The sequence below is a fragment of the Eubalaena glacialis genome, chromosome 18 (genome assembly GCF_028564815.1).
Source record: "Eubalaena glacialis isolate mEubGla1 chromosome 18, mEubGla1.1.hap2.+ XY, whole genome shotgun sequence".
In the NCBI taxonomy this organism is placed as follows: domain Eukaryota; kingdom Metazoa; phylum Chordata; class Mammalia; order Artiodactyla; family Balaenidae; genus Eubalaena; species Eubalaena glacialis.
The window spans coordinates 28,662,341-28,686,078 of NC_083733.1; the positions used below are offsets into that span (position 1 = coordinate 28,662,341).

At 40.5% G+C, this 23,738-nt stretch overlaps 1 protein-coding gene across 3 annotated transcripts in view; it reads right to left on the minus strand.

The window, feature by feature from the left end:
• The window catches only part of NUP93 (nucleoporin 93), a 104,164-nt gene that overhangs the window by 42,071 nt on the left and 38,355 nt on the right, over positions 1-23,738 (minus strand). The window contains exon 1 of one of the 3 annotated variants that reach the window (XM_061173126.1): positions 6,311-6,315. The exons of the other annotated variants lie outside the window; for them this stretch is intronic. The gene's annotated coding sequence lies outside the window, so the exon portion shown is untranslated. Of the gene's footprint in view, positions 1-6,310; positions 6,316-23,738 lie in introns of those variants that run through there. 3 annotated transcript variants of the gene reach the window in all.

A 23,738-nucleotide genomic window follows, 5' to 3' on the forward strand; every position in this document is an offset into this window, starting at 1 on the left:
TAAACATCTGCAGGCCTGCTAAGTAAGATAACTACTCCTGACTTACCATCTGTATACTGCTCCTCTCTGCCAGAGTCCTGGAAACAGACCCTCTTCTAACTGACTCCTTGAATGGGTTTTGGTTTCAAGCTTTCTGTAACACATAATAGCTCCCATTCAAGAAGCAATTAAGGGCCAGACATTGCTCCAAGCAATTCAAAGACATTATTGCTAATCTTTTAACAATATGAAAGAGTAGACATGATCACTCCATTCTCCTCCCTCCCCCGCCAATCCCATTTTACAGGTAAGAAACAGATTTCAGCATTCAACTAACATGACAAGGGTTTCCAACCAGGAAGAGGCAGAGGCAGAATTCAAACACAGCTCTAACTCTCAAAAGACCAACTGAAGAAAAAAAAAAGACCAACTGTTTCTGAAATACTTAGGGAATAGTAAACTTCTAAATTTAGAAAATAAAGATAAATTTCCTTTTATCTCTAAAAGGATGGGAGTCCAGGAGGGGAGCAAAATATCCTTAAATTTGTTTTCTTCATCAGTTATTAGTTCCCCTTTATAGATGATGAAGTTGAAGGCTCAGAGAATACTAATTCTTATATCAGTACTAGTAAGAGCTAACACTTATACGGATATGGTGATTACTTTGTGCTAAGTGCGTTACACATATTTGGTTCACTGGTTTACTTTTAACCCAATGCTAAACTGTCTCTCAATAGTACTTAACTGGATGATCCTTTAAAGTATGTTCTTAATATAGGTTTAAAAGTTGAAAGGGCTGTGTGAGATGGTTTCCAGAGCTTCTATCAACTCTAAAACACTGTGGTTTCATATTAAGATCACCTGGCTCGTAAGTAGCCAAGTTCAGACTTAGAATCCAAATTTTCTGACCCCTTTTCTACCTTTTTCCACTCTACCATGCAAGTCAAGATGAGCTAGACAGCTATTTTACGCTTGCATATTTATTCCTTTCCTCCCCTACTTCACATAGTTAGGTGAGGAATGAAACAAGTTTGGGGCATTCCTTTAGAATGGTGTTTTTCAAAACATGTGCCAGAACCCATAATTGGGTTATGAAATCAACCAGCATTTTTTAAATGAAATAAAATGTAATAGAGATATGTGGTATGGGTAACTACTGTTTTGTGAAACTTTCTTTCAATTACATATACTTATTTGTATGTATGAAGTGGGTCATGGTGTTAAATGTATTTCTTACTATGGATCACAGACAAAAAAGCTGGAGAAATCACTGTTCTAGCCTGCCAACTCTATAGTGTTCCAAAATATTGTTATTATTTATTGCTGTGGAACAATAAACACTGTACACCTGCACAAGCAATATCTCCAGCCACATGTTCCACCTTTAACAGAGGAAGTGGGCTGCCTTGCAATGTACGCTATCTGAGAACAACCCAGAATGTAACTGCAAGGTAAGCCAAGTCTCCTATCAAAACTGTAGTCACATCTCAGGGACCTGGCAGCCAAACTGGCTTTTAAATGGCTCGGGTTGAGAAAGACAAGTATGAAAAACTGCCTTATTTTAATCACCACGAAGACTCTGGGTTTCAGAATATAAATGACTGTAGAAAAAGTGAGTGGGCAAAGGATGTTTGTTTTTGTCAAATGGCCAAATTCTCTTCACTTATTTGCTTTCCAAAAGTGAAAGCTGTAAGAAAGAAGGGTCTCTGTGAGAAAAATTTTAGTATCCACTTTAGCTAGGAAAGTACGATGGCAAAAAAGAGCCTGCATTGATTCTTTCACAGTTCTTTGCTTTCCACCAACAACAAATAAGTGATTTATTGAAGTTATGTAAACGGTTTGAATTGAAGCACACACAGATTTCCTAACCATTAAAAAATAAAACAAAAAAGATAAAATAGTCTAAGTTGGCCCCACAAAACAAAAGCCATATTTTGCATGGCCCTCAAAACACAAAAGACCATTCCCCTTCAACAGACCAACTGGCGATCAACCCTGTCAAAATTTAAACTGAGGCAGCCATAGCAGGCCTGACTTTCTATCAGAAGGTATCTGACGAGACAAAAACACATGGTGAGTGCTATAAAAAATCTTGTCTCTTCTCTCATTTAATACATAAAATATATACAAATTTATAGGAAGTCAATAACCAACATTCCAAATCCAAGTAACATTAACACAAGCAAGCAGTGACCGTAGTTAATGGTCACTGTGGTTGGAAAAAACATTGCCAAGACACAAGCAGGAGCTAGGAGGGCAATGAAAAAGGAAAGAAAAATAAGCAGGGCAAAAAGTAAACTTAAAAAACAGAATAATCAAGAGGGTCTGTTCCAAGATGAAACAAGAATTCCAATAAGCACTACAAGTATTTCTTAGAACTTTAGATAGAGAAATGGAGAAGTGTCCACTTTCTGTCAAGACAGGGATAGGAGCTGTACCCATTATTTTGCTCGAGCTCATTCTGAATAAAGTACCACTCCCTTAACCTCTCCCAAACCTGCTTCCCAATTTCTGAACGAATGACCTCTTCTGAAGTCTTCTCCTGGGTAAAATTTTTACAAAGGTAAAACTGCTACTAAAGGAGAAAGTGAGGAAGGACAAAGCAAGATACTGTTTTCAGATGAGCACAACAGAAATCCTGCCAGCACTCGAGCTGCTGGGCTTATCAGATGGTGTGGACATGCTTTTCATTAGCTCCCTTTGTGGTGCCTACAGAGAACCCTCAAGGAATTTTTCAGGTGCAAAGAGATATTCTTTACTGAGAGCCCAAAAGATGAACAGAGAAATTTAAAATTTGGGGCATTTTCAAAATTTGGGGAACATTCATATGGTTTTACAGCATGCCTGGTTATTTTATTAAATCAATATTTAATGCATTAAAACAAGAGTATATAAAATGTCAGCTTAAAAGGCCCAAGAGAGACTGAATCTCCCTTTGTAAGAAATACAGACTAAATAGCAAATACAAGCTTTATTCTCCAACTCAGATATTCAGAATAAGTTCCACTGCTTGTTTTCTACCAAAATTTTAATATTTTAAATTGTTTGTTCACAGATTGCATTAAATAAAATATTTTTTCAGACTGCATTGAATTTAAAAGATATGTATCTCTTTAAAATTTAATGATATCTATATCTATATCTATCTTCAAAAAATACCCCTGCAGAAAGCAGTGCTAAGCTGGCAGATTTGACATTGTCAATTGTAATACATTTTTAATGCTGTTGTATGATTTCTCACTGTGCATTTATGCAAAAGCCTAGCCACCCTCATTCAGCAGGTGGCAGCAGACCCTGCAAGAGTGGCTGTGGAGTTTGTCCCACCATTTGCCAGTTCAGCAGACCCATCGGCCTACAGGCAGCTCTGGAGTCACAGGTGGCAGACCTTGGTGTTGTGTGAACACCAGGCCATCTGTCACTGTTAGGCTGCAGGGTCCCATTTCATACATGGTTTCTGCTGCTGGCCTAAACAAAGGGTCACACAATTACATGATGGATTTGGGCCCATTAAGGCAAAGCAAATCACTTGCTCCCATATAATCCAAATTGGTTTACAAGATGGTCTACAAATTCTCACAGGCTGAAGAGAACTCAACGTGTGCAAAGAGATTCTAAACCCAAGAATACAGAGCTCTGAGCAGTGCTTCCTCCTGGGCCCACCTAGGGCCTTACCGGCAGCATTCTGACTCAAGTGTACTGGCTTGCCTGATCTCTTGCAGCCATGCCAACACAACTGTGACAAAATTCCATCTCCCCTGTGCCTTCTGGAAAAGCCACAAGCCTTCGAGAGAGGCACTCATGTAAGTCCATCTAATAGCCTTTGTGGATCCCTCCCTATTATCCTCTCCATCCCACAAAAGAACAAAAAGAAGGGGGTGGGGGGAAGTGGAGAGGGAGAGAGAAGAGGAAGGGGAGTTGGGAGAGGAAAAGGAGCAAGGACCTCAGGCCTACAGCTTCAAGAATTAGCCTTCCCATCTTAGGAGAGGGAGAGGGGGAGATGGGGGAGGAGGGAAGTTGGAGGAGGAGGAAGAGCAGGAAGGGGAGGAAGAGAAGGGGAGGTGGGGGAGGAAAGAAAGGGGAAGGGAAGGAGGAGGAGGGGGAGGGAGGGGGAGGAGGAAATAACTATCATATAACAAACACCCAAACTTCCAAGATTTTCATTACTGGGTAAAGAAAGAATATAAGAAGTAGGACTCACTATGATCCAGAAGGAGAAGGTCACCTTTGAAAATGGGGACATGTCATTCCTGTAGGGCACTGGTGAGGGGTGCAAGGATGTGTAGCACACCTCCCCTGCCAACACAATGTAGGCATATAACTACTAGATGCCTCTTCCTAGTTCTACACCAAGGCATCAAGCTGGGGCTGCTTAGCACATCTGGTTGCTGCACTTGGAGAATAAGGCCAAGGTTAAGGTCTGCAATCCTGTGAGGGCCATTTAAGTCTCTTGTGCTGCAAAGCCAGTTCTGTCCCTTTTAGAGGGCCCAGGGCATCCCTGCTATCTATCTCTGGCCATCGAGGAAAGGAAAGCATCTGTCCAGCTCAGTTATTGGGAGACTCCATGGAGAGGGGGAGCAAGTAGTAAGGGCATAATACAAATGAGTAAAATAAAAAATGATGGCCATTTAGTCAACTAGGGAGGGAAAATGCTTTTCAGCAGAAATGCCCCCTCCTCCCAGATCCAGCAGAGCCCTGCAATAACCTTTTGGGGTTGTGTAAGCAGCTTTCCCCTGCTGGTCACAAGAGGTCTGGGGAGAGGATGTGACTTGCTCAGCACTGATACCTCACCACTTCCAGAAAACTAGCCAGAGCCTGCACCCTAGTGATGCAGCAGGATGTGCCATGCTGCAGTCGCTGGACCTCTGCTGGCCATCCTCTCTCTCCACTCCTGGGAAGGGGGACAGAGGAGCAAGAAAATTGGAAGCCAAGAGAGGGAGGGAGAGCAGCCTGCCAACCGCTCTCAGAATGCTGAGGTGGCCCCACAGGAGAAAGCAAGGACAGCAACTCTGAGCGTTTTATCTCCTCTCCCTGCCCCACCCTGCCCCAAACTAGCATACTTGCTAGAGCCACCCTTTGGGGACACAAGAACAGGGAGGATTCTAAAGAGAAAACTTTTCAATCTAGCTTTGCAAATGGAATAAACAGTGTGCCAAAGTATGTGTGGCTTCAAAAATCAGCTGAAGAACCCTCTCCTTACCCAAAGGTATGCACAGATCTAAAAAATATTAATCCCATAGCCACTCTTAGGTGATGTAAATATAAGATAAGGAGGATGCACTAAGGGATGATAAAAATGTTTTAATATGTCTTTGGGAAACTGATTTCCATCTTGGAGATGGATTAGTCCACGTTCAAAGAACTCTGAGTACTAAAACTGCACTGCAATATAAAATGGGAATGCATCAATCACGGCCTTTATCATAGCCAAAGTCCCCTCCCACTGCCCCCCAAAACCACTCTAAAAGAACTTATTAAAAGAACCCCATATTATTTTTAAAAAATACAGGTTGCCTGCTTTGTCAGATCTAGTGTCTTTTCCCTTTGGCAACAGGAGACAAAAGCAAGATTTGGGGGCTATGAGAAAGACAGACAGCAGAGGGTGTGTCTCTGAGGCAGTCAGGTGGGAGCTGAGTGGTTTTTGCCAGGCGGGTTTCCACAGCACTCAGGATTAAGCCTGAGTTCTACTTAGCAAGCATAAGGAACGCCGTTAGTCAAGACAATGTTTGGGAACCACGTGTCATGTTAATTCCCTGCTGGTACACGGTGTCAGTCATTTACACTGCAGTCGAAAATCACAGCTCCTCCCGCTATGCAGCACTGTTTATGCTGATGGGATTGGAGCACTGATCATCATGGCTGTCACAGAAAACGGAGCTTTGGTTTTGTTGCAGTTTCTTCTTATTCAGAAATTCTTTTTCAAAAATTCATTTGTCCGGAGACCACTAAAACAACAGACTTTCTCTTTTATAATTTCCCGTTGCCTTAAATGGAATCTGTCATGGTACCCCTTTGCTAACAGTACTTGGGATTTCACACTCTCTTAACTAAGTTTGGAAGCGTTTTGACTTTGCCTTGTCAGAGCTGAGGGAATACTGCAGGATGCACTACCACTGTCACCACGGGTACAGAAAACATAAAACACTGCTTAGCTAAAATGGCAAATACAAGCAACAGGAAAGGAGAGGGCAAGACCACTTTTCAAACACAAATTGCCCCAAACTTACAGGGAGCTAAAACCTTTCACTCAGCTCATGCACACTAGGAGGAGAAGGGGCAACCCTGCACTGTGGGACCTAGAGATAAAGGAGTGATGCGCTGGGAGGACATGTCAGAATGTCTGTGCCCATCCCGGAAGACAAGCACTTCGTCCTTCATGTGGAGCAACACAGTGAACCTAAAAAGCTTGACTTGCAGGATATATCTTGTTTTAATTGTTTGGTTATAAATGCATATCATCTACAACAAAGGACCAGGAGGACTCCAAGCACAGCTCAATAAGCCATTTCTGGTAAGACTGAGAAGGAACATCTCTGTGAGTAGGTTGCTAAAGCAAAGACAGACTTTGCTGTAAGCTCAGTCCATTAGATCCATCACCAACCAGTAAGCCCATAAAGAGAAAGAGTCAAATGCAAGCAGAGGCACAGCACAGATTACGAGTCTGATGGCCTAGATTTAGGCAAAATTGACTGCTTTCCAGATGTACGACCTTGAGAAAGCTGTTTAATGACAGTAAACCTTGCTTTACTTGACTGTAAGATGAGCTGACTGCACTACATCAACTCTAAGGCCAGCTCCAGAAATTCCAACTCCATGACAGGTGGGAACAGGTAAGAAATTAGCATTGTCATGACTATAGTTCATTTCTAAAATAATCCATACCTTAAAACCACACAAGAAATACAATAAACTTCGTTTTTGAAGGCAGCCAACATATATTTAAAATTTAAAATAACCAAAGCCCACAGAGAGCTAGAACAAAAATCAGAATCAAAGTATTTTCAAAGGAATGCTAGTTTCATCTTGCCATAAAGGAGAAGCATACTGTCCTGTTTTCTGAAAATTCATCCTATATTGAAAGGAGTACATTTTCACAATTAAAAAAAGAAGAAAGCACAAAGCAAGGAAATTCAGAAGTATTAATAGAAAATAGCTATTTAAAATTTTATTTTATCCATATTTTTCACCAATTTCTTGAAAGCAACAATCAGAAGCTATCTAGATATAAGTGCTAATTAAGTCTTTAGTTCAGGAAAATCTCAAAATTTCTATCTTCTAACAGAATAAAAAGTAATTGTAAATTGGCAGGGCAGTGCTGCTAGAGGTATCTTCAAATTTGATTGAAGGAAAATGACCCATGCGGTCCACCTCTTATCACAGTGTTCCTGGTGACGCCATTTTACTCCTTCCTCACTGCCATCTTAGTGCCACGAACGTCTCCTAGCGGGCTGGCCAACAGGCTTGCTTATCTACACTATGGCACTGCCAGAGCATTCAAAGGTTTGGTATGAATGTATTTTTTGCAGCAAAAAGAACCAACCCCTGACTCTTTACTACCAGCCAGGCTAAAATTTCCAGATTGAAGAGGTTTAGGAATCCCCTACAAGTACCAGAAAGGAGAGCCTCTTCCGAGTAGCCAAACTTGAGTAGACCATGATGGGGGCAAAGAATATGGGAAGCAACTGGGTCTCTGCTATGTCCTCAGAGTACCTGGTACACAGCTTACAGAAAGCCAGAGAAAGAAAATAAGACCAGAATCTTCAACCAAGTTTTACTTTAAAAATTTCAAAGGAAGGCTCTGTGATAACCCTTTATGTCATCCAACCAAACATATATGCAAGCAAAGATGCAGTTAAAATGGGAGTTCTAATTTGCTGCCCTAAAAGTCTTATTTCAAAGTGCAAGCCTTGTAAAAACCAAAGGAAAAGAATCCCTTTGCATTCCATTATATAGTAAACAATTAATATATTAAATGTCCTTCTCAGGATTAACAAAATTATATGGAGCTCTAGGCTCTTATGCTACAAGCATAAGATTAATGCAAGATTTACGGAATCTTTGTGGGATTCTAAACAGGGCTTAGGAAAACTGAGCCTTCTTATTTCAATGAAAAGACTGATGTGAAAATCCTCCTCTCCCCTAGTTTCAAAGACATCTCCTAATTAGAGAAAACAGCATTCAGTGAGCAGGATGAACAACAGCTAGTGCAACAAGACTTGGAAGAACAGCTGGCTTTATCAATTTGATATCAAGTTAAAAGGTATCTAGTTCTGTGAAGATTCAACTCCTGAAACAGCTACTAAAGCATTTTGAGCAAATTCTTCATGGTACAGTTTACTGTAAAATACACTTACTATAAATTCCTCAGGGTTAAGTGCCTTTAAAAAGATAAACACACAAATCAAAGTTAAAATCCACTTGTTTCCTCTTAGTAACAGCATAAAGGAACAAAGGAATAAGCTGAGTCAAATCCAATTAATTTTAAGAATCAAGATTTCTAAGCTTATAATCACAAACAAGAGTTTTCCACAAGTAGCTTTGAAGTCACAACTATTAATTAAACAGAAGGCACTAAAAATTATACCCATTAATGAGAGTGAAAGCCCTCAATCTACTGATCTTTTAAGATAAAATCTTTTGTTAAAACATTTTTCTTATATATTTTAATCAGCTATTATAGATCATTAACATGGAAGCATTTTCTTAAAAAAAAAAACAAAAACAATAAAAACCATAAAATCCAGCAATTTTCTTCATAAATGGAAAATAAACTATAAAAGACAGTGAAAAGAAGCCTGGACTCTCTTAAATATACCATATTTAGATTTCTTTTTTCTCTCAAGTGTCATTTTCATCTTTGATTACTGATAAATTCATACCTCTCATTAACTTAAATTACCAATGAATATTTAATTAAAAGCATGTATTAAAACCACTCACAAAACCTATATTTCAAGTATATACACATATATATATATATATATACACACCAATATATATCACACCTGGTTTCTAGCACATACATTAAAAAATACATCTAACAATCTCTGTATTATACCTTTAATATTTGCAGCGTTCATTTTAAAGTCTATTTTTCCCATTCAACCAAAGACAAATTTTCAACCTCCCACCACTTTATGAGTATGAGAAATACTTACTGTAGACAAAAGGATTCCATTTTCTTTCTGGGAATGCACTCCACCCTCCTACAGAACTCTTTTATGCACTGTGCAATTTCATCTTCTGAGTTTTACAGTAACAAAGCTCTCGTGCCACAGAACCTAATGTAAATGAAATGGCCCTGCAGCTGCCTTCAAAACCCAGCTCACCTCAACCATGATACAGCTAATTGTTAAAAATGGTGGCTGAGACATTTTCCATACATTAAATTAAGGAGCTCTGATGAAGGCACTGGCATCCTCCCACTTCAGACAAAGGAAAATAATTTGCGACTGTACCAAGGCACAGATAACTGAGTCATCTCCCATACAGGGTCAGTGTTAGAGGTTTCCTCCATCTTTACAAAATGCAAACCACAGCTCATTGTCTCATCCCAGAAATCAATTCTCTGTAATGCTGCACTGGGTCAGAGTTTTAAAGGAATCTTAGTCATGGGTAAATCCAGACCTCCAACGCCGAGACAAGTGAAATTCTCACAGTTCCTCTCCCTTCCCTGAGCAGCTCTCTTCTATTCCCCACTTGACAGCTCCTCAAGTCTTCCTATTGTTAAGAGTACAGAAAGTCCCACACCTCTGAAGGGAGCTAAATCTCTCAACTAGGTGAGCAGTTTCCAAGTCCATGCTTCAGAAAGAAGTCCAGACCCTACAGGTCCCATGATACAAATACATTCCTTGGGGTAAAAAGCTATACATCATTGTCTTTTTTTGGGGGGGGGGGGCTTGTTTTTAAGGGAAGACAACAATCAAGCTGCTTTTAAATGCTGAATTAAAAGTATTTTATCTCTGATATTAATCAAGGTATTAAAAGTGGTATAGGCAACATTTATAATTTTACCACCCTCCAGATAATGCTTACGTGACTTGGGAAGTTTTTCATTTCACTTACACAAATCACATGCTCTGCACCAAAAATTGGAAGTATACTTAAAGCATTCATATCACACTCTTTTGAGGATGAATTTAGGATAGGAAAAGTTAACTACCTTAATTCAAATCACCTATATTTGATAATACTTAAGAATCCACATTTTAAAGCCTTATGCTAAAGCATTTCTTGTGAGATAATTCCAGATATATCAAATAGTACTTTTTCCCTATAACAAAACATAAATGACTGAATTCCTTGGTAAAGCATTCTACGCACACACACACACTCACCTACAATCCCAAAGAAGGATCTGATTTTAGAAAAGAAAAATTCTATTTTAATATTTTACCTCTTGTAAGAATTCTGTACTTCGTATGCATCTTTTCAAAAAAATCCTAAAGAAAGACCACACTACTTACTACTTAAAGATGAAGGCTGCAAAAATCCTAAATAACCAACTATTTAAATCTTTAAGCAAATGCTTCTCTGCCCCACCCAACAGATTTTTTTTAAAGAAAAATGTAGAATGACAGGGCACAAATCTGAATAATTCTCAGAAGAATCAAGTACTTTTTCTATTGAATGAGTTAAATGCTTCTGAATTCATCTCAAAATTTTAAGCAAACCGAGACTTTGTCTTTCAGAGGTACTGCAACTACATGCTATCAATGTATTTACTAGGGTGCAATAATTTTAATTTCTTTACGAAACATAGGCAATCCTACCTGCAGCTCTCAAATTTAAGGAGTTACAGACCGGTCGACGCTGTTGGTCACGCAGCTCTTCCATACCTTCTGTGTGGGATGAGCTCTGTTGGAACCAGTGCTCAAGTTTTTCCCACTTCGAACAGCCAGAATTGAGAGGGGGAAGGAGGGGAGAGGAGAGAGAGGAAAGAGAGAGAGAAGAGAGAGAAAGAAGAAAAAGGAAAAGAGAACACCCTGCAAATGCTGATATGACTGAAGCACTAAAGAGTCTAATTAGACAATGAGATTGCAGGGACCCCTTAAAAAGGGTGCACACAGCCCCTGGGCGCAGCATCATCATTTGTGCTGCTCCACACAAATTCAGAGAAGTCAGCCATCAGTTTGAAAGCACAAACTGATGGGAGTAACAGTTTATAGGTTACAGAAGGGTATTTTATTGTTAACGGACTGTACCAAGTTAAGATTTAAGAGGGGGAGAGACAACATGTAGGCAAGGAATGCTATGATACTTTTTTTTTTTTGACCCAAGCCACTGCAATTACTCTGATGTGAATTTTTGATGACTTCCGACATCTTGCATGGTTAATAATCGCTTCAGCTGTCATGTTTGGTTAATGTGGAAAATGCATTTGCTGCATTGTGATGCAGTGCTGTGGCCACAGATTGTAACACCAGTTGTGAAGCTGGTCCCTTAACTGAGCAGCAGGAATTTGCACATGCCATGATGCTAAAATAAATGGTGGTTAAAAGATTTTATACAGCAGCAGGCAGATTCTGCCATTTTAGCCTACGGAATTTGTAGATCCAACATCCACAAGCATCTCAGATCACTGTACCCTCATCAAGTGCACTGTCCTTCAAACAGAACAGTAAATTCACCATCTTATATGTTTGGTCTCTCAGTAGTTAAAATATTTCGATACTGTTTAAATAACTATTCAGATTAATTACAGCTTTGAACAGAACCGCGGTTATTTGCATTTCAGGAATATACAGCCAATGAAACTGTCAGTGACACAGGAAAATGCAGACCTTTTATTAACATATGCTCAGCTCAACTGTCACTTCTCTGTATAAAATTTAGGGAAAAATATATGATGTGTAAATAATGAATATTCCCATACTACCGTAACGGTTTTTTAAAATGTTCCTCAGAAAGGGATTTTTTTTCCTCCGAGTTTTAATATAAAACCTGAAAATTAAAGACTACATCAAAATACTAACATGTGTTTTTTATTGTCACTAAAAGAAATTCAATGCAGCAAACAACTGTGCAATTACAGGAAAGCTTGTGCAAAAGCAGAGATGAAACCGCGCTGAGAACCAGGCACCAGATGATTAAAGTCAGGCCAGTAAGGTAGTGGACGGTCATTATGGTGCAGATTGCAAAAGAAAAATTGAGAAAAAGACCCTTCCATCTTCAAAAACAAAACCCACAAACCCTACGATGCAATGTGTTGGCTGCAAAACCAATACCTATACTGCGGAACCTGAAGGACACATGATTTGCCAATTTCAAAACACATTTTTATACAAATATTAACTTGGCTACTTAGTATCTAGAATTTGGCTACTTAAGGTTCTTATTCATCTATAATAATCATTCTGGTATTTAAAGAAGCAGAACCAGGTTACAGACTTTGCTGCTTTAAAAGATAAATAACTAATATAATCAACTTGTATTTCTTACATCAGAACTTTTGCCAATTAAATGTTCATAGTTGAGATGTTTCAGACATTTCTGCCCTGAAAAAAATAAAACTAAAGGGAAAAAGAATGAACATAAGAACACACTGGTGTCTGAACAGTGAGTAACAATGAAAGAACTTATGTTACTAACATAAAAATCAACCCATGATTTCCTTTGTTTTATTCATTGTGATAGCACCAAATGCATAATTTGGAGGTGCATGTGTTAACAAGAGCTGTAAAGCTGAAGAGCTTTCTAGTTTTGTTTCTTCTCCTAACTTAAAATTAACTGCACCAACAGTGCTATTTGGTGCCACAGCAGATGTCACAGTAGTTGTAGCTAACATTCAACAATTCAAGCTTTTTTGTTCCAGACCCAATACAAGATAGAACTAGCAGCTCAAAACCGCACAAGGAGGGAGAGAGGGATCATGTTGGGGGTAGCTTTGAAATTAACCAGGCTCAGCTTATGCTCCAATTACTGAACAAAAGACAATCCTGGGGGACCTCTCTCTGAACCAGTGCAAGAAGCAAACTCTTTTGTTTCTGATCAAATAAATACAGCATTGGAACACAGCCGATATGCAGCAATAGGAGTCTCTGCCTGGGGATGGAAGGGGCAAGAAAAAAAAGAACTCAAAGACCCCAGTGTGGTTACAGTCAAACCACTTCACTGATGGTTAAAACCTATTCCTGAGGGAGACATCTGAAGTTCACTACACGGGACTGAGAAAACCCCCTTCAATTACTTTAAAAACCCACATCATGGAGCCACATTTTTCCATGCCACCATAGCCAAAGAAATACATTCAGAGGATATATCTTTATGCTAGAATAAACCATAAACCAGCTCAGCCTCAGTCTTCCCCAATCTATGAATATCCCAAGGAGACCAGATGAGCTGCAGAATATTCTGACTGCAAAGGACCTCGGAGCAGAGACTACTGAGAAGTGTTAACTAACCTGCCTCAGACTCCAAGCCCAAATAAGTATGTGGAGGTCATTAAAACGCTGGACAGAAGCCACCTTACAAAGGAGGTACTTTTCCAATTGATTTATCACTAGATGAATTAATCCATTCCTAAATGCCTATTTGGTAGTCCATTGTTTAATTCTGTGTTTTGGCTTTATACAGCCCTAAGCACCAAAAACTAAAACAAAGAGAAAAGGACAGACAAGTAGTGGACTCAGCACTTATTAATATAAGGGACATAAATGCGCCTGCTTATACAAATGCAAAGATGATGTCTGATTCTTTCTACCAAAGGGGATCGATACGATCTTTTCAAAATCCTCTGTACACTGCACCATTCTGAACTACAACAGCAGCTAATTTGTACATCAGATACACACACACTCTATGTAAAAAATGTAGACACCCAAGTGTAAAGACAGATGGATCTTACTACCACAATGACCAAAGTGTATTAGGTCTTTGTGTATTTGAAAGATCTCCAAATTTCAGGTGAGGGCTTGAATTTTTAAACAGTATTCCATATAAAATTCTAACAAAGTATGCCTTTAGATAGTTCCTTAGAATTCACTGTAATGAGAATCTTTAATAGAAGTTTCAAGTTTGTTGTTTTTATTTCCATCTCTCTACAGATTCTCCCAATTAGTCCATTAAAGAACTTCTTAGCAAAGTACGGGTATAGGACCAAGAAAGAAAGAAAAAATTTTCCGAAAATAGTAGGAACACTTCCTCCAACTTAAGATATCCAGGTTCCAAAGACTCTCAGACTTTCTCCCTCATGTAGCTAACTGGTTTGAAAGATCTGAGAAGGAAAAAAAAAAAGGAGGGGGGGAAACAGTTCCAATTTCCTTAGGCCCATGCTTGAAACACACCAAGGATGAGGAGACATTTTTTAAGGGGTGGCATTAGTACTCCTTTTAAAAAAAAACCAAAAACCTGTTACCATTAACAAATAAGACTATAGAATAGAAAAAGGAAGCCACTGAAATTCTATGGTTCAAGTAGAATTATAATAATCACTAGGTGGGGACTTCCCTGGCGGTCCAATGGTTAAGAATCCATGCTTCCACTGCAGGGAGCATGGGGTCAATCCCTGGTCGGGAAACTTAAGATCCCGCACGCTGCGCAGTGCAGCCAAAACTAACTAACTAACTAAAATAAAATAAAATAAATAAAAAATCACTAGGTGAAGTTCAAGTGCACAACTGTAAAGCTCTAAAGTACATTAACAATATGCAGGGCTCTACCCAGAAATCAAACTTTTACAGAATGCTGGTTAGCTGTGTTCTGCCTTCTGCCAGGGTCACTGGGCTGCTGGGAAGATCAAGTAATATCACTGGTGGGTAAGTGCTTTCAAGAGTTAAAAATGAGAGGCCACGTGAGGTCGGGCAGTCACTGTCCCCTACTTGCTAGTCTTCTGAGGCACAGCGGGCTCCCAGTTCCTTTCCCAGGCTCCGTCACCAACCTCCTCCTGGCTCCTCTCTCCTTACTGAGACCTTGGTCCCTTGCCCCATGCTATACGCTTCCCGTCCTGTACAGTCATTTGCACTGCCACAACTCTTACCTCTAGACCAGTGGCTCTGGAAAATTCTGTCTGGAGCTATTTTCTGAGCAGTGATTCTTATCCTACCTTTAAGTGTTTCAGGGGCATTTCCATGGTGATGTCTTGCCAGAACATCAAAACTGAAACAAAATCTCAACTCTCAATCTAGTTAACCTTGGTAATTCCTCAGCTTCACCAATAGCACCAATCCTTCTCTTGCCACAAACCTCGAGTTATTTCTGAACATCCTTCTTAAGCCCATCAGGCACCAAGTGCGGCAGATGTTTTATTCCAAATGTCTCTCACACATCTTTTCCTCTCCGTTTTCTCGGCCACCAACCTGGTCCTGGCCATCATCACTGTGCCTGGATTACTGCAATTGCCTCTGAACAACACCGCAGCAGGTATCCTTCCACTGGCCATGCTAACTTCCTTATGTGTTTCCCCACCCTCCCTCCTTCCGTGTTGACATTTACCTACTCCAAAACTTTTAACAGCATGTACTGCCTACACTCCACTGCTTGGCAGTCACTCCTTTCACATTTGATCCCCCCCTCACTGACAGACTTTATTTCTTAGCACATAACTTCTATTCTCACCTCCCTGACCTTGTTCAGGTTATTACTCTCATATCTTCTTTCACTTCCTGCAGGCTAAGCCCATTTAATCTTTCAAGGCCTATTGGGATCCTGACTATCCCAGGGGATCTTCCCCAATCACCCTTGAAGTCATTCGTCATTACCCCCTTCCTCTCCTCTGAACTCCGTATGGCATGTAGAATCTCATGTCATTCCCATTCAGTTTTGCCAGTCACTTTACACTGTCTTGGACAGTTTGACCCTATTATAGGAATGTTAGTCTGGGCTCTCCAGGTAGAAAACAAGGAGCTTCTAGGGGGCAGTATCCAGAATTTATGTTTATTCTAATTGTCATCAGTGCCTACCATAGTGCTGTCCTTAATGGGCATGCAACAAACCACTTCATTGATTTTCATTAGTGTTCACCAGGCCCCACCCAGGGAGATGGAAGCATCTACTTAAAGGGGAGCTAAATATTACTTTGGCTTATTGTTTGTTCTTTCAAATCTCTTCAGCTCCTTGAGATAATTGCAGCCTTAGGTACTAAGACAGATGCTGAGGTGGTTCTTGGCCAAGGCGCAGAGGCACCAAATTCTTCTTTGTGACTAAGCAATATTGCCAACAGTATTCAATTCCCAAAGTCGGCTTCCTTCTCAGTTGCATCTAGAGCCAAGGAGATTCCGGGAAAATGAGATGGTCCTAGCCAAAGTCAGTGGTGTGGCATTCACAGCTGATCTGTCCTGACAAATCAGCTGAGAATGAAAAAGCAACCTGCTAATTTTATCAATGACATTTCGCCTTGAGTATTAAGTGAGGACCACTAGATTTACACAGTCACTAAAGAGTCAGAGGATGTCTGCACATCTTTTTTAGCGGTAAAACAAATTAAGGTCCACTCTCTGTTGCTCATATGCAAACTTGTCTGCTCAGGGGTCAAGAAACAACAGGGAGAAGAAAGCTCTCTGCCTGAGAAGCTGATGAGTTCCTGCTGCCCCAGAGCAGGGTTCTGCTTTGGTAAGCCTATAAGCCAAAAGGGGTGGGAACACGGTTTAGAAGTGGGCCAGAAACTTTAAGGCAGGTAGGTGAAGGTAATTTCAGAAGTAAGATTTCCACTTTAAACATGTTTTTGGGAAGTAGTTCCTCAGTAAGTGCAGTTACTAATGGGAATGGGCTAAAATGGGAGGAGGAAGCAGCTCTCCTCAAATATTCCTCCAGGGCAATTCACTGCAGTCCGAAGTTTCAGAAATTCAGAATGAGAGCTCTCTGTCAGTCTGGGTCTGGGTCTGTCTCTCTCTCTCTCTCTCTCTCTCTCTCACACACACACACACACACACAGACACACACACACTCACAGCATCTAATCAAGCCTTAGTATTTAGATAAAGGGAACAAGAGATTTTGGCAAGAACTTGTCGACTATATGAAGAACTTCTACCTCAATAATAATAAATGAAATAATACAGTAAATACAGACTCATTTTTGTTGTAGCCATAAAATTTCAGGGGTGACTCATTTCCCTTGTGGCATAGATTAAGAAAATAAGGCACAGAGAAACTCAGATTCTCACAGGTCCAGGTTCTGTGTTCAGGGCCTGAGTTCTCTGCATAGCACTATGGGACACTGTACCAACAAAACCTGGCTGGGTGTGTGCCTGATGGACTCTATTTCATGGAATCTGAAGTTCTTACATGGAGGATGATGGTGGATAGAAAAGAACAGCTTCTGGCTTGCTAGTTTTGTTACCAATGTACTTTACACAACAGATGTATTTCTTACCAGGTTGATTGTAAATAGAACTCTTTTAAACAACTTCTATTTTAAATTCAGTAGGGAAGCTGTTATTTGAAGGAATACTAAAGCTAAATATCGCCCCATGATCTCTTTAATAAATGCAGATATTCAGAGTTTGGATTTGCTTCCTAAAGCAAGGTCTATCATATTATTACTATTATTTTAGATAAAAGACACTAAAACCTCAATTTTCATGCAATTTTTTTGCTGCATATTATTTACTATTTCTGTTATTAACTAGAAAACACTGATGAGGCCAGAAATTGATTAAGGAAAAAAAAAAAAAGACTCCTCAATAGAAAAGGATTACTAAAATTACTCAATCCTCAACGTAATTTAAACAAGGGAAAGAAAACCTGTATATATTTCATTATCTGGTCAGAATTTCAAATTCACTGAGGTACTGCACCCTCCACATCTCTACAACAGGAACACGAGGATCTGCAATTCTAAAACAGTTTTTTGAAAACTAGGCTGATTTTAAAATCTGCTCTTGGGGCTTCCCTGGTGGTGCAGTGGTTGAGAATCTGCCTGCCGATGCAGGGGACACGGGTTCGAGCCCTGGTCTGGGACGATCCCACATGCCACGGAGCGACTAGGCCCGTGAGCCACAACTACTGAGCCTGCGCGTCTGGAGCCTGTGCTCCGCAACAAGAGAGGCCACGATAGTGAGAGGCCCGCACGCCGCGATGAAGAGTGGCCCCCGCTTGCCGCAACTGGAGAAAGCCCTCGCACAGAAACGAAGACCCAACACAGCCAAAAATAAATAAATAAATAATATTTTAAAAAATAAATAAATAAAATAAAATCTGCTCTTCCCACACCATTCTCTCCACCATCCTTCCAGCAGTGACACAGGTGAAAATCATTTAAAAAAACAATGGTCCAGTTTTATTAACATGCTTCTTACATACTAAGTCCTCCAGCAAACTACTGAGGTGATTAAAACATTTCCAGCTCTACTATTTTGCCATCTCACATCCTTAAGTCGATACTGGGACATTTCAAGTAGCTGAATCCCCTTCGGTAGATCTAAAACACTGAAGATCTAATAAAGATGGGGACTATATTATATCCACTTATGGTGCTTAACAAAGCATCATGCACAGGGTTAAGTGCTCAAATATATTTATTGATTAACCTGTAAGTTGTTGAAGGTTATTATTCAGATGCTCGAGAAATGTCTACAGAACTGCAGCTTGTCGTCAGCCTTCTCCAACTGTGGTGCTTCTGGGCAACTCACATTCAGAATTTAACCTGAAGTGTTCCTGTGAAGCTACCTATATTTTAGTCACACTTAATCTAATTAAGTTCTATTTAAGCCTTATCGGTGAAAAACCATGTAAAGCTACCTACATATGATTTCTAAAGGCAAGAGGTAATTAAACCTAGTGGAAAGCATGCTGAAGTTGGGAGTCAAAAGAACTGGGTTCTAGGTAACCCTACACAAGTTATTCACACCATGCCTCAGTTTCCTCATCTGTAAAATGGGAAAATGCTACCACACCTATATGAAGAACACTATGTATATCTTCAACTGCCTATACAACAGGATTACTCTTCAAAGCAAAGAGAAGCCATTTCAAATGATTTCTAAGATCTACAGGCTGCACATTTTAATACATTTTTTAAATATTCAGACTGATTTAGACATTTCCAAGGAAATACTTATTCTGCCTCTCTGCTTTCTCTCATGGCATCTGTTGTTACTAGTAGGTAAGGAAAAGTAAAATCTAATGTCATTAACAGTAGACCCAAGATCTTTAGCGCTCACTCAGTGCAGGAGGGGGTTACAGAGAGAAGCAAATGAAAAGGTAAACAAAATGAGGATGAGAGGAGCTGAGGAGAAAGGCAGAGAAAATCAGGTTAATGAATAAAAACAACAAGTCCATCTTTCATCTCTCCTGGCTCCTAATGATGGCAGACGGTGTATTTAATCTGCTGAGAGACCAGATTTAAGGCCTTCTTTTGGCACAGTCCATCCATGAATTATTAACATTTGCAGAAGCAATAGCACATCCGCTCACAGTGATCAGAGAGGAAAGTGATGATTAACTAAGATGGGATTATTAATCCCTCCACTTCCCTTTCCTCCGTCCCCCTCTCTTCTTCATTCCCCACTGGGCTCTGACTGCTTTTTAGGCAGTGTATTTTAAGCTACAGCCTCGGTATCAGAGTCAATACCTCCATGGTAAAAAAATAATCAATGACCAATTATAAGTCATAGGTTTTTAATATATATAAGTTTTTAACATATTTTATTGACCACTGTGTCCTTCATGAGTGATTACAAATTCTTTATGGACTCAAACACTTAGAAGATAAATATACTGCTTTGCAGGCTGAAAGTTCAGGGTTGGTCCATAGGTGGACTAAGTATAAAAGTTGGCAGAGATGGCTAGAAAAGAAGGGTTTACTTATACTAACTAGACTTCTGTAATAACTTAACCCAGTGGACCTCATGCTGGAGGGCTTGTTCAAACGCACATTCTGGGCCCCACCTCCAGAGATTTGGATTCTGTAGCTTTGGGGTGGGACCTGAGAATTTGCATTTCTAACAAGCTCCCAGGTGATATTGATGCTGCTGATCTGTGCACCACACTTTAGAATCACTGATAAAGAGCTTCTTTCCTGTTGTCAAATGCATTCAGGGCATGAGAGGAATGGAAAAGGAAATTAAAACCAACCTGAAGTAGAAAGTTAATACAAAGACAAAGGTGAGATTTGCAGCTCCTTTCCCCTCCTAATCCCCAAAGAAAAACCTGGAGGCCTGAGGGGCTCTGCAATGTTTGCTGCTCCAAAACAAACCCTATTCCATAACACTCCCCCTTTCCCCAAAATATGAGCTAGTAGGATGAATAGTTAACAAACGGTGAAGAACATAGATGAAGTTGAGAGCTAGATTAATTTATAACTTCATTCCTAAAACAAAAAAAACAAAATCAAATGTGCCCTTTTCCTTGGTCATTTTCTTCCCCATCATCTTCTCTACTTAGAATTTGGCTTTAATGTATGATCAATCCTCAAACAAATAAGTTGAAACAGCCTCACCCAAAACAGCTATGTACTATAACAGAAAAGTCTTATACACCCTCAATATCAAGCTGAGTCAGGCACCAAAAAAGTAGAATATTAGCAGAGGCTTTAGGCAAGGGCCAAAAATAAGGAAATGCACTTCAGGGTACCCATTAAAAGAGCAAAGCATGAGCAGGTTAGCCAGATGGATAAACTAAATTCCACCTCTTTGGGGTTTGCAAAAGCAGAAAACACAAGTAACAAGAGCATGTGAGGAAGAGGCCCACCTCTGGCAGCCAACAAGGCCAGGCTCCTGTAGATCCAGCCTCTCCACCAGGCCCAGCCCAACCCCACACCTAGACTCACTCTACAGAGCAAGACAGCGCTGGTGGCTGCACGCTGCCTGGCTGCACGCTGCCAGGCTACAGAAGCCATTCTAACAGCCATGATTTCACAGCTGCCACTTGATTGCAAAAAAGGAGGTACACTCCCATTAGCAATGGCTGCTCCGGATGCCAGCCAGTCTAAAAGGCTGGGGGGGGACCGGCGGGGGGGAAAGAAAGAGGGATGCAAAAGACAGAAGGAAAGCAAGAATGAAAGGAAAAAAGGAGAAAACACAAAAAGAACAGACGAAAAGAATGAAAGAAGGGAGGATAGTCCAAAGGAAGGAAGAATCAGGGAGGGTGAAACAGAAAGCAAAAAACTGGCAAAAACAAAAACAAAAAATCTCCCTCCTAACCTGCTCTGAACCCTGACAGTCTAGTCCACCTAAAGTTTCAAATATGGTATTTGTTCTGGTTTGCCACTTTGCATTTGCTTGGCACCAGTGACCTACTCAGCACAAACAAGGCTGATAGGCTCTAGTGTGACAAATCTCAAGAAACCCTGGGCCCCTTCACATAAAGGGCATCTGTAAAATATATCAGCAGCAGCAACACTTTTGTTCAGTATCACTTTTTGTTCCAAAGTATATCTCAGATGGAAAAAGTGAGGTTTGTCCCCACTCAGTCTATAATATTACCCTTCTAAGTAGCATTTTCATACCTATGACTGATTTAGTTAACCAGCAAATCTTTCACATGGAAAGGAATAAATGGAAATGTCACTTCAAAGAAAACAAGTAAGAAAAGGTCTAAGGGGAAAGACAGAACCAAAACATCAAGAAATTTGACCAGTGGCAAAAGAACTAGCTTAGCACCTTTGTGGTGGTGGTGATGATGGTGATGGTGATGGTGATGGTGATGGTGATGGTGATGGTGATGATGATGATGATGATGATGAGGAGGAGGAGGAGGAGGAGGAGGAGGAGGAGGAGGAGGAGGAGGAGGAGGAAGGAATTTATCCAACCAGTCCACCCCTTGATGCCTTCCTCAGCAAGGCATGATAATAAGGATACAGGGCAAGGTATTAAGCAACCGGGTTCAAGTTCCACCTTTGATAATAACTAATCTATCTTGATCTCGGTTTCTTCTGCTTCTAAATAAAGATAAAGATGATGCTAACACCCATTCACCTCACCTCAAACACTGCAGTAAGGAACAAGACGGTGATGGACAAAGCCCACTGCAAAGTATTATACGAATGGAAAGATTATTATGGTGTGTCCCTCAAAGTTCACATAAAATTACTAACCTGTTACTTCCCCCCTAAAACTTCTAAATTAGGGCAAAGTCATAGAACTTCTCAATAACTATTTTTCCCAACAGGTTTTTTTTTTAATAATTTTTAAAAATTTTATTTATTTATTTTTTTTGACTGCGTTGGGTCTTTGTTGCTGCGCGCCTGCTTTCTCCAGTTGTGGTGAGCAGGGACTACTTTTCATTGCGGTGCGAGGGCTTCTCATTGCGGTGGCTTTTCTTGTTGCAGAGCATGGGCTCTAGGCGCGTCGGCTTCAGTAGCTGAGGCGCCCGGGCTCAGCAGTTGTGGCTCGCGGGCTCTAGAGCGCAGACTCAGTAGTTGTGGCACACGGGCTTAGTTGCTCTGCGGCATGTGGCATCTTCCCGGACCAGGGATCAAACCCGTGTTCCACGCATTGGCAGGCGGATTCTTAACCACTGCGCCACCAGGGAAGTCCTTTCCCAACGGTTTGAGGGGGAGAGTGAAATGACATAATGGTTGCTCATGAAATCTGCACATCTCAGATCCCTTTTCACACATTAGGAAGTTTTTTCCATTACAGAATAAAGGAAAAGACTGTATATTACTTTATAGGAATTGACCAATTCTGAACTATGAGGGCCATTCTTATAGTCGATCTCTAACACATGCTTCATGGACTAATTCCTCACTCCCCTGTTAAAATAAATCAATTTTCCTTGTCATTTCAAAGATGTTCTACAGCTTCAAGTCCCTGGTCCAAACAATTCAACACTCCCAAAATGGTGGCAGTCAAGAAAGTACACTATGGAGCCATTTTCCAAGTTCTGTGAACTAAGGACATCTTGCTTTTGTAATTAGAGGGAAAAGTGAATTCTCCCTTCTAACGCCATTCAGTTCTCATTCACACCCTTAAAATTCCAAATTTAATGTTTTCTTGTCATCTAACTCCCTCAGCCCTCACTCACCCTCAATTCCAGTCAAGAGGTGTCCAGGTTGTGAAAAGGAGGGTAAAAGTCTTTCATAGGCAATGACTGCTTCTCTTCCAATCACTCTGAGCCCAGCTCCCTCCATAAGCAGGACACTGTACCTGCCCCTCAGCTAGATTCTAATTTCAACTTCACACTGGGAGAGTGGCACCAGGCACACGCTGAGGACCACTTACATGGGAGTGCTTGCTTAGCTGGGACCTACTCTTTGCACACCACCACCCCTGCCCAGTTAGTTCCCTGCTGGTCTTCTCTTCAAGATTCTGTTATGTTAGTTTGCATTTATTTCTAAGAGCCAGTTAGTCCAAAGAGTACCAATTTGCATGACTTCAGGTATTAATGTTCTGCTGAATGTCAACTCCTCACTTTTGTGCTGTCTCCTAGAAGTGAGTAATTCTGCTGTGCAGAAATTCTTTCCTGTATTCTGGAGCACACACCAAGTTGAGGGCTTTGCCTGTGTCTTTAAAAGCCAAACACACATAATACCCATAGGCAGCCAAATCATATTATAAGATGCAAGATTTCAACATTCCGGCATACTGCCAGAGCTTAATGGCCAGTCAGACGCTAAGTAAGGAAATGGGTCTGCATTAAACCTACAAATAAGTCAACAATCAATAGTTCAGGATTACAGTAAAAATTTGATGTGCCCTTTAAATTGCTTCTAGCATCATCCTTCTAACTCCAGCTCAGCTTCAGAAGCAAAACAAAACAAAGATGATCAAGCAAGAAGCTGAACCCAACCTATTTTTACAAGCACAAAGCCTTGGCATTTCAAAACTAAAAGCTGCTCCAGGATTTCACAGAAATCCTTTACAGTGTACCTGTAGGGCAGC